At 34.9% G+C, this 14720-nt stretch overlaps 1 protein-coding gene across 5 annotated transcripts in view; it reads left to right on the top strand.

The window, feature by feature from the left end:
* Positions 1-8306: 8306 nt before the first annotated feature.
* The window catches only part of LOC6032150 (excitatory amino acid transporter 3), a 35011-nt gene continuing 28597 nt past the window's right edge, over positions 8307-14720 (top strand). For 2 of the 5 annotated variants that reach the window (XR_005277283.1, XM_001842751.2), the window contains exons 1-2: positions 8307-8439; positions 8900-9158. The gene's annotated coding sequence lies outside the window, so the exon portion shown is untranslated. Of the gene's footprint in view, positions 8457-8478; positions 8582-8899; positions 9159-14720 lie in introns of those variants that run through there. The other 3 variants (XM_038254284.1, XM_038254285.1, XM_038254286.1) reach the window with 3 other exon arrangements.

Below are 14720 nucleotides of genomic sequence, written 5' to 3'. Positions count from 1 at the left end.
GTGTTCATCAGTAGATTCTCGTCCCCTTTCCCCCACTTGAACCCGGCCACATTAGCTGAAATTGAAGCTCCCGCGAGGCGCATAAATTTCAAACTGTCACACACGAAATATGAACCCAGGTTGAGGACGCTTCTCCATCAGTCCCATCAGCAGTGGGGTCAGGAAAGTGGAGAGCAAAAAAAAACCTTGTCTAAATTGAAACCTATCAAAACGAAAACCGGATAGGATTAATTCAGTCACACCATGGGAGCAAGCTGGCCGCTGACTGGCCGGCCAGTGATAACTTGAGCTGTGCCAGCAGTTGTGTGAAATTTTGGTTGGATGTAGTCAAGATTTTAAAAATGGTATTGCCAAATTTACCTCATCTAAAAATGTTATTTTTTTCATAATATATTTTTTTAATAAAACGTTTCACGAAAATCTTCTAGATATCACCGATTGATTGAAGGCTTCATGAGTTATGAGTAAAATACTTCTTTTTTTTAATTTATTCTTTTCAACGCTGTATCTCAGCAGCAAAATTAGAAATTTGTAAAAATATATATTTAAATTATTTTCACATCGACCATACAATTATTGGACCTTTGGTTAAAAAACTAATACAAAAATATAAAATACAACACAAATGCAGTCCAGACTCGATTATCCTCGATTATATGGGACTTCGAAAAATCGAATCGAATGAGCAAAAAATTTTTTTTTTGTATTTTTTGAACTTTTTTACTTTTAACATTAAATTAGAGTTCTGTGACCCTATTTTACCCAAATTTAAATATTTGATTGCATTTTAAATTATAAAATACATTTTAAAATATATTATTACCGCCATGTAGGCCGCCATCTTGGATATAAAATTCTAAATCAGGGGCGCTTAAAGTTTCTGGAGGCCGGGCCAAATTTGGAGCTCAGATGAGTTTGCGGGCCAAATTCATAAAAAGGTTATTTAAAAAAAATATTTTAATTGAAAAGACTAAAAAAACATCAGTTGAAGTTGTTTAAAGTTTCTGTAATTTTTTGATAATTTTCGTTGATTAAAATAATAGAAAACACAAAATGTTAGCTTTCTACATACCAGTATTGTAAATTTTATTGTTTTAGGCAATTGAAAAAAAAAAAACAGTTGAATGTACTTTTGTTTTCATTCAAATTTAAAAGTTTTTTTTTTCAATATTTCGAGAATGGTGACATTAATCTGAACAATTTATGTTCCAGCGTAATTTTATCTTTGAATTAGGTGTAACTAATGAAAAATCGTTGAGAGCCAGAATTTCAACATTTCGTTGAGATAAATGTTAGAATTACTTTTTAAACACCCGTTAAGTTTATTTGCAATCATTATTTTCAAAAATTGTTAGATTCGACGGTAATTCAACTGTCCAACTGTCATGAGTTCGAATCCCGAGGGAAGGTTTCTAAGTCAGTTAAAAAAAAGTGTCATTAAGACTTTCAAATTATTATGGAATACATATGTTTTTGCAATTATTACAGATTTATACCTAAATTTCACGAAAATCTTCTAGATTTAGATTTCGATTTTGGGGTCAAATATGAGCCATCAGGCCTAGAAGGGTTAAATTGATAATTATTGGTTTGTTGAATGATGAAATTGTCATCAATAATAATAATTTAAAAGTCTTTCTCTATCAGCTCTCAAGACATTGGAGAATCTTTTCAATATTTCGTGACGGAGGGGTGGCACGACTCCTTTCATTGATAACATTCGATATATGTTTTCAGTTAATTGCAGCCTGTCGAAGGGACTTTTCAATAAAATTGAACTCCCGATTTGATGTCGTTCTCAACATTCTGAAAGAAAAACATATTTAAATCAAACGAAAAACAAGACTTTTTCAAAATTCCTACCATTTTTTGTTACTAAACTGTACAAAATCGTAAAGAATGAAGGGATAAAAGGGACATAAAAGGCAACAGATAGCCTTTAATGAAGACCAACTGTTTTTGATTAGAGTGTCAATAAAGTTTTAATTGATCTAAAATTTCAGAATTTCAAACGCGTGGAACACTCTTTAAAACTCATAAAATCCATCAACCCAATGAAAAATTTCGCCTCCACAAGTTGCAGAGAAACAAAAAATAACCCCCAACATCAAAAGTTACCATGACACGGCCATTACTTTTATTGGATATGTTTCACCTCTCACCAAACCTAAAATAAAAACTGTGAACAGAAGCGCGCGTTGTAATTGAGCCATGGTCGGTTATGGAATTTAGAAATAAATTGATTTAAATGGGCGGATGTGAAAACTCATCGCCGAGCTGGGCTGGGCTGGGGTGTGTGGATGATCAACATGATCCCCCTTTTCCTATTGTGTGTGTATACGGTTCATTCAGTTCTGTTTCTGTTTGAAGTGGTCAAAACAATGATGGCGAAATTGAAACCCTTCATCGTTCGGCTCTTTTTTTGTGTAGTGCCGTACGTGCAGTTTATCTAGAGCAAAACTAGCACTAATTCAGCACCAGTTAAGAATTTTTGAAGTGTTTTTTTATATATATATACAGCAATTCCATTTGAAAAGAGCCTAAACCAAAAAAAAAGTTCTCCGATCGGGCTCAAAATTTTTCTGGGGGTTCCTTGGCCAAAATAATTAGACCCGTATTTTTTTGTTTGGCCATTAGGGTGGCATACATCGTGCTAGGGTGGTTCAAAAAATGGCAATTTTCGTCATTTTCGCAAAACCACTTTTTCTAAAATCATATCTCCGCGCCATTTCATCCGATTTTAGCTGTCTTAGACGCAAAGAAAGGTGATGAGTTTGGCAATTTGGGAAAAATAGTAAAGTTCAAAAATCTAGCTTAACTATTGAAAAGTCGTATGAAAACTTAAAATGGCGTTTTGACCGTGTCTGGACCAAAGAGCCTATGTCTGAAAATATTTTTATCGGATTCCTCGGAAAATTTCACATAACATATCAAAAATTGGCGATGTCGAACCGTACGTTTTGGAGATACGATTTTTGAAAATAAAACTGCGTTTTCGACGCGCCACGCGCAAAAACGGGAAAATGACGAAATCGGCAAAAATCAACTTTTTCACTAAAACTGCGATAACTTTAAAATTTCAGCGATGACCTATACATGTCTGGGTACCAAAATTTTCGTAATTGAGAGACGCAACTTTTGGTACCATAACATCTATAGGTCATCGCTGAAATTTTAAAGTTATCGCAGTTTTAGAGGAAAAAGTTGATTTTGCCGATTTCGTGCGTGGCGCGTCAAAAATCATATCTCGGAAACGTACGGTTCGACATCGCCAATTTTTGATATGTTATGTGAAATTTTCCGAGGAATCCGATAAAATATTTTCAGACATAGGCTCTTTGGTCCAGACACGGTCAAAACGCCATTTTAAGTTTTCATACGACTTTTTCAATAGTTAAGCTAGATTTTGGAACTTTTACTATTTTTCCCAAATAGCCAAACTCATCACCTTTCTTTGCGTCTAAGACAGCTAAAATCGGATGAAATGGCGCGGAGATATGATTTTAGAAAAAGTGGTTTTGCGAAAATGACGAAAATTGCCATTTTGAACCACCCTAGCACGATGTATGCCACCCTAATGGCCAAACAAAAAAATACGGGTCTAATTATTTTGGCCAAGGAACCCCCAGAAAAATTTTGAGCCCGATCGGAGAACTTTTTTTTTGGTTTAGGCTCTTTTCAAATGGAATTGCTGTATATATAAAAGTTGTAAGTATTTGAACAAGACCAAAACAGTATCGCTTATCCTAGTAGGATGTCCACGCATTCTCCCTCCCGCACATCACTCTTCATTTCATCACATCGGGCACACGAAATTAAGCCAAAACGGTGAGTAAATTAACAGCACGATCAAATTCCAACCCGTTTCAGGCACCCGGGACTTTACAAATGCATTAATTGACCATGTGTGTTAATTAATATGACTAGTGTTTCAATTCATCGGTCAATTTGTCCATCTGGTTATCGCTGATATCGCATCTCTGCGCCACAATGAAGTGGTAAATTAGCGCTAAGCACGGATGGCGAGGATGCCTTAATTGCTTTTAAGTATTCAAATGAAGCGCGGAACGCACCCGTTGGTTCCAGTTCCAATCGGTGTTAATCAAAAGTGCGAGACTTTCTTATAAAGCTGGCCAGATATGATCGGTTTTACTAAGTTTTTTTTTACGCTGTGAATAGTTATGAAAGCATTAGCAATTCTTGCAGCAAACCAAAAAAATAAATAATAATGATAAATTTTAAATTGTCTCCAAAGAAATTTGGCAGCTATCCTCAAAGTTCTGTTTTCTGACTACTTATCAAAAGACCCAAAGGCTCAAAGCGATGGAAGAATCATCATCAAAAGAAAATCTTTTGACGTTTATCAAGAGAAAAAAACCAAAAGGAGCATGGCTCTCCTCTCTCGCGCACGAAAAATTGGTAAAAGGAAACTCAAAAAATCATCATCTTGATAATTCGGCGGAACATCTTTTTCACTACTACAGTTGCAAGTGTAACGTCACACGTCGAAAAATGATCTGTCATTTTTTGTAGATGAGCAATGTGTGTAAAAAAGCGAAAGTACCATCAGTGGGGGTGACTTTGGGTCAAATAGATACACCTCTCGTAATTTATTAATAACAAAAACAATTTAAGTTACATCGAAAATCTTTAATCGTAGAATTGTTCTTAGATAGTTTACTAACATTTTCCCAAAGCATGGTGTTATTTGATGGTCTCTACCTTAAATGGCAATCGTTTGAAAATTGACCCAATCTCACCCCTTAGAGAGGGTGACATTGGGTCAAATGAAACTAAAATGATGCTCAAACACAAAGATATGGTAAAAACAAGTCATCCAACAGTGTTTCTTGTTCGAGGGAATCGTATAGACATGCTAAATTGTTTGAAGAAGATATTTTAAAACATTTGGGTACTTTTTGATCAATTCTAACAAAAAAATTTGAAAAGTTTATTTTTCGAGAGGTCATTTTTGGCCAAAAACGTACCTCAACTTTAGACAGCTGCTAAAATGACAGGATTTGTTCTAGGAACGAGTTTTTTTTTCAGCAAAGTCATCTTAAGGTGTCCCTTGCACAACCCTTTTAACAGAATTTAGTTTTGTTGAGAAGTACCTGAGAAATGGTAAAAATCCGTAAAAAAGTACATTGACCCAATGTCACCCCCACTGACGGTAATAATTTTAAATCCCAAATTTTGCGTTACATCATAAAAGAACGCTCCCATAGGACATCTATTTGGAGTAATTTTTTTCAATATTTTTCAAAAATCACATTTTTTTTCTGTGGAACCATTTTTTCGAAGGTACTCAAATTGACATAATTTTATTTTTTTCGAAAATACAAAAAAAAATATAATTTGCAATTTATAATAAAGTATCAAACGAGGCGAATTATGTTATAGATCAGGGGTGCTCAAAGTTTTTGGAGGCCGGGCCAAATTTGAAGCTCAAATGAGCATGCGGGCCAAATAAGATATTTAAAAAAATAAATTATGTTATTTTAATTTATAAGGCTAGAAAATACGTCTATCAGCTGAAGTTTTTTTTGTTCAGTTTTTTCAAGGTTATCGTTAATTAAAAATAATAGAAAACATAATATGGCTGTTTTCTATAGGTATTGTTGATTTTATTGTTTTAGGTCTTTGAAAAAAAAAGTTTTTATCTTAATTTACTTGTGTTCTCAATACAATTTTAAAGTTTTTTTTTTATATTTTGAAAATAGCGACATGTAATCTGCCTAATTTATGTAACGGCGTAATTTTATCTTTAAATTTAATGTGACCAATAAAAAATCGCTTGAAAGCCAGAATTTCAACATTATAACGAAAAAAATGTTAGAAATGTTTTAAGCACCCGTAAAGTTGAATTGCAATCATTATTTTCAAAAAGTGTAAGATTCGACAAAAAACATTTCAGCGAAAAAAACATTTATTCATCGAGAATTTATTAAAATATATTTTTTTGTATAGCAGAACATGCTCAAAATGATTCTAAACGCAGAGAAATGCATTTTTAATTGATTTCAGCTAATCGAACTCAAATTTCTAGAGATATTTTGATTTTTTTTGAAAAAATATTTTTGCCCGTGATTTTTCGAGTCAATTTTTAATAATGGGCGAGGGGATGGTTGTCGAAAAAGCATTGTAAAATACTTGCAACAGTCATATTCCTTCCGATTTTATAATTTAGTGTGCCTAAATCCTGAAAGCCTAAATTTCCAAAAATGTTTGATTAATATTTACTAGTTTCACTTTTATCACACATTATCAACAAAAAGTAAAAAAGATTAGCAAAAGTTTAAAATACCTTAATTTTGAAAAAGTGTAAATTCACTTTACAAGTGATCAGCGGGCCATTTTACATGATTATTCAAAATGGGGCCGCGGGCCACAAAAAATTATTTTATTTTAATTCTTTGTAAAAAACTAAAACTTTCATAAAATACCGTATTTTTATGAAATTTCAAAAATTTTCTTAATTCGCAATATGGGTATGTTGTTGTTGTTTATTTTATTAACGTGACTTTAACCTAGAGAGGTCATTCTTCACTTAATATGGGTATGAAGCATACACAATTTGTATGTATAAATGAAGCATACAGATTTTCGCAAATTTTTTTTTAAATTTGAGTATTAAAAAATTTTTTTTTAGTATTTTCTGTTCAAAAAAATTCTAATAAAGTGAAAATGCATAAAAAATTGTTGTTGCATATTTTGAAAATGTTTATATTTTCAAAGAAGAAGGGATTTTGAGAAAATTTTAGTATTTAAAAAAAAAAAAAAAAAGCTTTGCTAAAGTGAAAAAGCATACCAAATTTCGTGTTGTTTGATACCAATAGAACAAATTTGAAAAACTTCAGTATTTTCGATAAATACAGTTTTTTTGTGAAAATTTTAGTACTTAAAAAACTCTAATAACGCAAACAAAATATTGCTTCCTTTGATTATATGGTTGCAAATTATGAAAATTTGAGTGCTTTCGAGAAAATACGGTATTTTGTGAACATCTTTGAGTATTAATACTTTGAAAATTACAACTCAAAAATATATTCATATTGAAAGCATTGTAAATTCAACAGGATATGGTTGAATTTATCGATGTGAGAAAAATTTCAAAATTGAGTTTTCGTCCGTTATCGGCGATAAGATTATAAGGTACCAACATTGAATTTTTCTCGAGATTTTTCTTTTTCAGCAATTTGCAGGAAACAAATTCCTTGTTAACATAAAATAAGTAAATCCTGCGACACCACGTTTTTTTTCTCTCACATTTCCATCCACGCATTGTTCGCATCTGCTCTGTTCTGCTCATGATTTTCGCGCGCCATGAATGGATTGGATGGTAGCAGGCCGAGCCGAGAGTTCATATCGGAGAGTTCCCATCTGATACATGCTCTGGATGGGACTTGGGACCTGAAACAGACGGAATGTCGTCGACGAAAGCGAAATTTTTAATTCCTCCTGAATTGGGATGTAAAGGTAGATGATGCACTCAAACAGACAAATATACACGCTTTCATTGTTTGCGGATTTTCCTTTTTCCTGCACTCAATGAATGTTCTCGACGCAAATTCATTGACAGGGGTGAGCGTGTAATGTTACTCGCTCACAAATTTGCATGATAAGTGAAACAATGAGAAGATTTCTACTGTAAGTTCATACGTTTACAAAAAGCAAAAAATCATTACAATGTCCAAAAATACTATTTTTTAGAATCTTCAATTAGTCGGGTCACCCTACACGAAGCATCGCGAACGATATAAACTGTAAACGTTCTCACTTTTTATTGCTCTCTTTTCTCCTTACATCATCAACCTAAACCAAGTTGCAAATTCCGCGTGTTTCGTACAAACTGTAAACCGTACCGTTGACAATAACCGATGACGATGATGAAGACTCTTTACTCTCCCAAGCTTACTTTTCTCTCCATTTTTTCTGTTGCTCGCCTCCTGGACCATTTGTGTAAACCAGAGCAAATCGAAGGATGCCGTGGCGCGAGGCTGCATCTGCTCTCTGTGCCGGTGTGCACTGTTGCAAAGTTTGCGAATTTGGTAAAAGCAGGCGTTTGTTTGGCGCGAACTCTGCGTAAAGATCTTCATGGCATGCTTGTCATCGTTTAAGAACTGCTTTGATTAAGGACTAGCTTTCAGCGGTGGTGTTCCGCGCGCACTTTCAAGAGAGTAAAGTTACATGCTGTAGCATGTAATATTACCGCTGTACTTTTTCACTGTTGCTCGCGGATACGCTACGCTCTCGCTCAATTTGGTGTGCGTGTTCTGCTCACAGTTTCTCTCTTCTGTAGTCGCTTGACCGACGGCGCGCGCGAATCTTGCTCTAGCGGCCTGTAGTCCATTGAAAACCTTTTAGTTTATATTTAATCGCTGTCGTGGCAAGAGTGAGTCGTCCGGGAGTTTGCTGGATCGCCGCCGCCGTCAACAGGTTGTGGTGCTGAACTGGTGCTGTGTTCACAGAGACGGATACTGTACCACGTCCATCGGCTAGAGACCGTTCGCGGTGCAGATCATCGCGGCGATCAGCCTCTTCTGGATCTTGTGTTTGGTGCCGGCTGTTCTGGCTACAAGTTTGTGACCGCAATTCCGCGCGCCCGCGAGACACAGTGTGTGACAGAATTTCACTCCTGAAATCGTTAAAAATAACTCGAAAATAGCGTTGTTGAAGTCGCCAGACAGAATAAAAAAAAAAGTTTGTGTTGGATATTGTGTTGTGTGTCAAGCCGCGACGACTTCTTCTCAGGGCACGATCGTCAGGAGCGTGATTCTACTCTATGTGGCTGGGGATCGCCGACCGAAACGCTTCAAACGGCGCTTTGTTGTGGTGTTTTGTATTGTGTGTTTTTAATTCTATTAGGTTTTTATTTATTTATTACTTCAACCATTAGGGAGAGAGTGCGCGTCTATAGAGTGGGAGAAAGTGTGCTAATGTAATCACCAAAGTATTCAAATCAGTGAAGAAAAGAGGAAGATTAACCCAGATTCGCCGTACTACTACCCGGTGGGCAACGAAGAATCAGCAACTTCATCTCGACGAAGCAGGCAGGGAGTTGGTCGCGATCGCAGTGATCTGTGACCTGTAACGAGCATCAGTAGCAGCGAGTTGTTCTAGCAAGGCCAACTGCGATCCGCCGTCGATTAATTCATGTAAGTTTCGATCCGGTGAACCATTCTTCAAGAGAGCTAGTTCGAGCGTAAGAGATTGTGGAAGAGGGACCGTTACTGCAAAATCGTGCAAGTTTTTGTTGAGTGGCTTGGGGTCGAGTGGGTTGCGGCGTGTCGGCTATCATTCTTATCGGTGATTTGGGTGCAGTGTGCCGAGTCTGATATCAACAACTTTTAATTGATGTTTTTTCTGTGGGTCAATCAGTCAGTGGGGAAACAAGATTGAAACTTATGATATTGATAGGAGCGGTTCTGGTTGTTTCTAGATTGTTCTGTGGTGAAGTTTCAGTTCACTTTATGTTTATAAATTCAAAAGATCGACTACCGTCATCAGGCGTGACATTGGGTCTGGGGAGTGAGATTGTTTCATACATATTTCAGCATTTTTGTATGACTGAAGGCGATATTTTAGAATTTGGAAAAAATCAGAAGCATCATTATCAAAACTGCGTAAATTTATTATTTTAGCATCTTTCTTAAAACTAGTAAGACGATCTGAAAACTGATACGAAAAGATATGAAAAAAGTGTTTTAAAATGCATTAATAACATAAATTTTGAAAAATATTTGCAACGGGCTAAAAAAAAAACTTTAAATTACATCCGAATAAACGCAATTTTCTGCAACTAGTTTCTCAAAGTTGAATTCATTTGAATTATTGGGATTCATTTGGAATCATTTGGTGGTTATAAATACTATGCAAAGTATGATTCCGCAATGAAATCGTTTTTTTGTCATCTTATTTAATCTTCCAGTCATATTTTAGGGCTGCGACCTCGATTAATTTAATTTTCACTGGTTTATTGCCGGTTACAACACTAAATGATTTTTTTTAAATAAATTTAAATAAATTACTAAAATAATATCTAGTATTCAAATATGACAATGATTTAGGGCTAGTGATTTTTCAAGGCATAACAAATCTTGGTATTCCAAGTACAAAACATTGAAATTTCACGGTACTCTGAAATCTGCTTAAAATAAAAGTAAAAAGAATGTTGTTGAGAATTTTTTGTGTACAGGAAAAATACTGAAAAATTTAGCAGTAGTTCAAGTTACAAAATATAAACCTTGACACAAAATATTCATTGTAAGAAAATAAATCCAATTTTGTGATATTTTACAGAATTTTCATCGGCTGGTTTTACAATTCAGCGGTCCTTATTTTGTTTTATTTTGACCTTAGAAATCTTATTTGCTGAAATATTTTCAAAACGAAGCACATCCAAAACAAGATTCACCAAAATTACAATCAATAAAATAAGTGGCATAAAATTGTTTGTTGTTATAATCTACAGCAAAATGAAAATGTAAATATTTCAAAGTTCAATTTATAGCAGTATTTAAATATTTGTTATGCCGTTTCCCTTCCCTACCCCTGAGCTGAAAAAAAACATTATCTTTGCTTTATAAAAATCTTCAAAAGTTTAATGAAATTAGAAGTGCAATCAAATGAAAATACTTCAAAATGCATTTATTCAAACAATTTTGGACTCGTGAAAGATATTCCAAATGCCTGTGATTTTAGGGTCTAGCTCATTTCCCCGAATGACATTTCCCCGAATACCATTTCCCCGAAAATCATTTCCCCTAAATGGCTACATCCCCGAATACCACTTCCCCTAATCAGCTACATCCCCGAATGCCATTTCCCCGAATATCATTTCCCCTAATCGGCCATTTTCCCGAATGCCATTTTCCCGAAGTGACACTTACGTCAATTGCCGTTTATTTAAATTTAAATTTTCATATCCCCTAATCATCATTTTCGCTAAAGCCTTTTCCATGACTAACAGTTATTTTCTTTCTCAATTTTACCGAACAAACAGCTTTTTGGGTATGCTGTTGATTAAATGTTGTAAATTGGGTAGTAAAGCTCTTTGTTAATTTTTATGAACAACGGTAAAAAACAAAATTAAAAACCATTTCTGATAACTTTTTTTTTCATTTTTATGCAAATAAAAAGTTATTGACAAGACAACATTTTTTCGATGGATCAACTATGGTCCCCTTGGAACGAGCTGTCAAGTAGAAGCTTTTATGCCAAGAAGAGCCGTGAAGTGATTTTTTAAAAATTGAAATAAAAATCCATTTTAAATCCTTTGCGGTCGTTCAAAGGGTCATTGTACATAGAAATATAAGCCTTATCGTTGTGAACAATAATATCACAAATTATAGCGGAATAAAAAGGAACAACTCGTCTCTTTGTATTCATAGTAATGCATTCTGCTAAAACGCTCAACCAAACCACAACAAATTTAAGCTTAATTTTAGGACCCAATTACAGTCCAGACTCGATTATCCGAAGTTTCGATTATCCGAAGTTCGATTATCCGAAGGTTTGTATGGGACTTCGAATAATGGAATCAAAAACAAAATTTTGTTTTCGTTTTTTTCTTTTTCTTGTTTTAAACATCAAATTTGAGTTCTGCAACCCCATTTTAGTCAAATTTGAATAGTTGATTGCCTATTAAATAATAAAATGCTTTTTTTCAATATTTCAACACCGCCATATTGGCCTTGGATTTAAAAGTTCTAAATCACTTTAACGTAGTTTAGGGGACATACGCTCGACAATAAAAAATAGGCATAACAATTTTTTTTCGTGATTTGATTATCCGAAGTGAAATTTGTCCGAAGCCTTCGGATAATCAAGTCTGGACTGTACCAGATTTTTTTTTGTTCAATTAACATTTGTATTCAACCGCATAATTAGATGTTGTTTTTGAGAAATTTGCAAGGAAATTTGTCTTTTTTCGAATTTTGTCAAAGAACCCAAAATCGGACAAATAGGTACATAAGGCTGGTTCAAATTTTATTTAAAGTTTTTGTTGATTATACTTTTCGCCGAATCCCAAACCAGCAATGTGAATAAAATGATCAGTGTGTACGGGGTTCTGTACTACGAAAATCGCAGGGTATGTTTTTTGAATCATAAAAAATAACAAAACTTCTATTGCATTATTATTATCATGTCTATAAGAAAAAAGTATTTGTTTTGAGAATATATGTATAAAAAAAAGGTCTGTAACAATATTCATTGTATTTGAATTTGTATTGAATCCTGTAACAATATTCATTGTATTTGAATTTGTATTGAATCCCCCCAAAAATGCTACGTCTGTTCTGAATGAAGCCAAAAAGAAAGTTAATCATTCAAGGCCAATACGAACCTTTAAATATGTTGTTTGATGTGATAAAAATTGTTATCATTTTTTTTCTTTTAAAATGCCATTTCCCCGAACGCGGTCAAGCGGAAATGCCCGGTGCCCAGGAGCGCGCGCTCCGGGGCACCGGGCATTTCCGCTTGACCGCGTTCGGGGAAATGGCATTCAGGGAAATGGCATTCAGGGAAAAGACTTTTCAGGGAAATGACTAATCGGGTAAGTGGCATTCGGGATTGTGGCCCATTCGGGAAAATGGCATTCGGGGATGTGGACGATTAGGGGAAATGGGAAATTCGGGTAAATGGAATTCGGGGAAATGACTATTATGGGAAGTGTCTTTTCGAGGAAGTGGCATTCGGGGAAATGTCCCTTCGGTAATATGGGTTTCGGGGAAATGTCATAGATTCTTTTAATGTACAATGTTTTTTACGGTTATAAATTATAATTTTTATGATTGCAAAACAACAAATTAGAATGTTGAAATGGTTTCTTGTAATTTGAATTTTTGAACTAGTCAAAAAAAGATAAATGTCGTGATAAGTTCACTAGTTTTTTCAATGAAAATTTAAATTCTCAGCATTTTTTTTGCTCTCGGATTTTCTGGAAAATGTTGAAGGTTGAGGGTCTTAACTTGAAATCAAATTTGCATTGGCCTTATGTTTTTTTATTTTGGAAAAAGAGCACGAAGCTTTTCTTAACATGATTTAACCACGGACGAACGGACATGACACGGGGTTTCAAAATGTGAAGCAGGTTTTCTTTTACTTCTTCTTGGCAAAAACCTGCGCAAGCGTGATCGCTTATGTCAAAATCTTCGCGCCACGTGGTTTAAAACGTAAACAAAGCCAGCTGATGATGCAAACTCATGGGCTTTTTTTTTTAAATGGTCGTATGAATTTATATTAAAATATTATTTCTATAAATTTGTCTGCAATTTTAGTGTTCATGATAAATTACATAGAATCATAAAGACAAACTTAATGCCAAAAAACTGTTTCTAGACCCATACTAATGCTAAATGTTTTAAATAATAATTTCATAATACATTTTGAGAAATCATGCTTAATGGCGCGATGCTACTTCGACAACTTGAATATAGATGGCGCAAGTGACAGTTTGCTTCAGAAATTTAAAGAAATTTGTTCCTGGTGTCATGTCGTCCGTGATTTTACTCCATTCTTAAATCCACTCAACGTTTCTCAGAAAATATAGATCCTCATCATTATAAAATTAATTTGGCTTCAAAACATGACCCCCTTTCAATTAATAAAATTAGTCTACCATAAAATTAAAAGTTAAAACATAAAACGATACATTTCTCATCGAAAATCCGCGCTGTCAGCTGACAAGTGCCGCTCGTAAAGCACAATTCCCAGAAGACTAGAAAAACATTAACCCTCAACCGGGGCGGCTTGAAATCTCCGCGTGTGGGTCGTAAAGATTCAATTCGTGAACAAGCAATTAAACAAACGGCCAAATGACACTACTCCCGGCTGGTCGGTCGCGGAATCGGTTAGGCAAATAGAAAAGAGATGGCCCATTGAATCACCATCAGCTTTGAAAAGTAATTGCACAGCACTTCAAAGCTCTCTCTTCAATTTTAATTTGAACAAAAAATGAAGAAGCATCTTCGAACATAAGTTGATATTTTCTTAAAATAAGCAAAATATTTCAATTTTCAAATTGTAGACTCGACTTGAAATTTTTATCTCAACCGTTTCAGCTTCATTTGTCATCACGTGAAATGTTTATTTAATTTGTCCCTGCTTGCATTGTGTCCGCGCTTAGGTAAATCATAACCGTTTCCTGCGAGTTCCCGGCCGGCCGACTTAGCTTAGCTTAGCTTAACTCACTCACTTCTGCAGCAACGTTTAACTCGTTGATCATCTCGTCATGACGCACACGTTTCTCATTGGACAAAAGTGGGGTTTTTTCCCCTCCCGAAAACGGTATTATTCTGGCACAATTGATCATAAATAAGATTATCTTGAATGCGAGGAGAAACTCAGTTAAGGTGAAGTTCGCCGCTCTCCAGATGGATAAACAATTGCACGTATTATTTATCTTTGCGGTTGTTAGAAACTTCTCGAAACGGATTCCTCTTCTTCTGAAAGATAATCGTTTTTGAAGATTTTTAAACAATATTTCTCCAAACCACTGAATGAAAAAAAAAAAAAACAATTTTAAATATTTAAATCTGAAGCAAAAGGAGGCAAAGGGTTACTCCCCATAATCCAACAGGTGGTCCATTCATAAGCAGCGGAAAGTTCCACTCAGAGAGCAAATTGGGAGGAGGAGAGGGTAACTAAAGTCGCCAGCCAAAATAAAAAAAAAATCCCTGATGTTCGCGCCAAAACGTGAATTGACTCTGTAATAT

Source organism: Culex quinquefasciatus, chromosome 2 (genome assembly GCF_015732765.1).
Source record: "Culex quinquefasciatus strain JHB chromosome 2, VPISU_Cqui_1.0_pri_paternal, whole genome shotgun sequence".
NCBI lineage: Eukaryota > Metazoa > Arthropoda > Insecta > Diptera > Culicidae > Culex > Culex quinquefasciatus.
The sequence above is the reverse complement of the archived record's forward strand: the minus strand, read 5'-3'. Positions and strand labels throughout refer to the sequence as shown.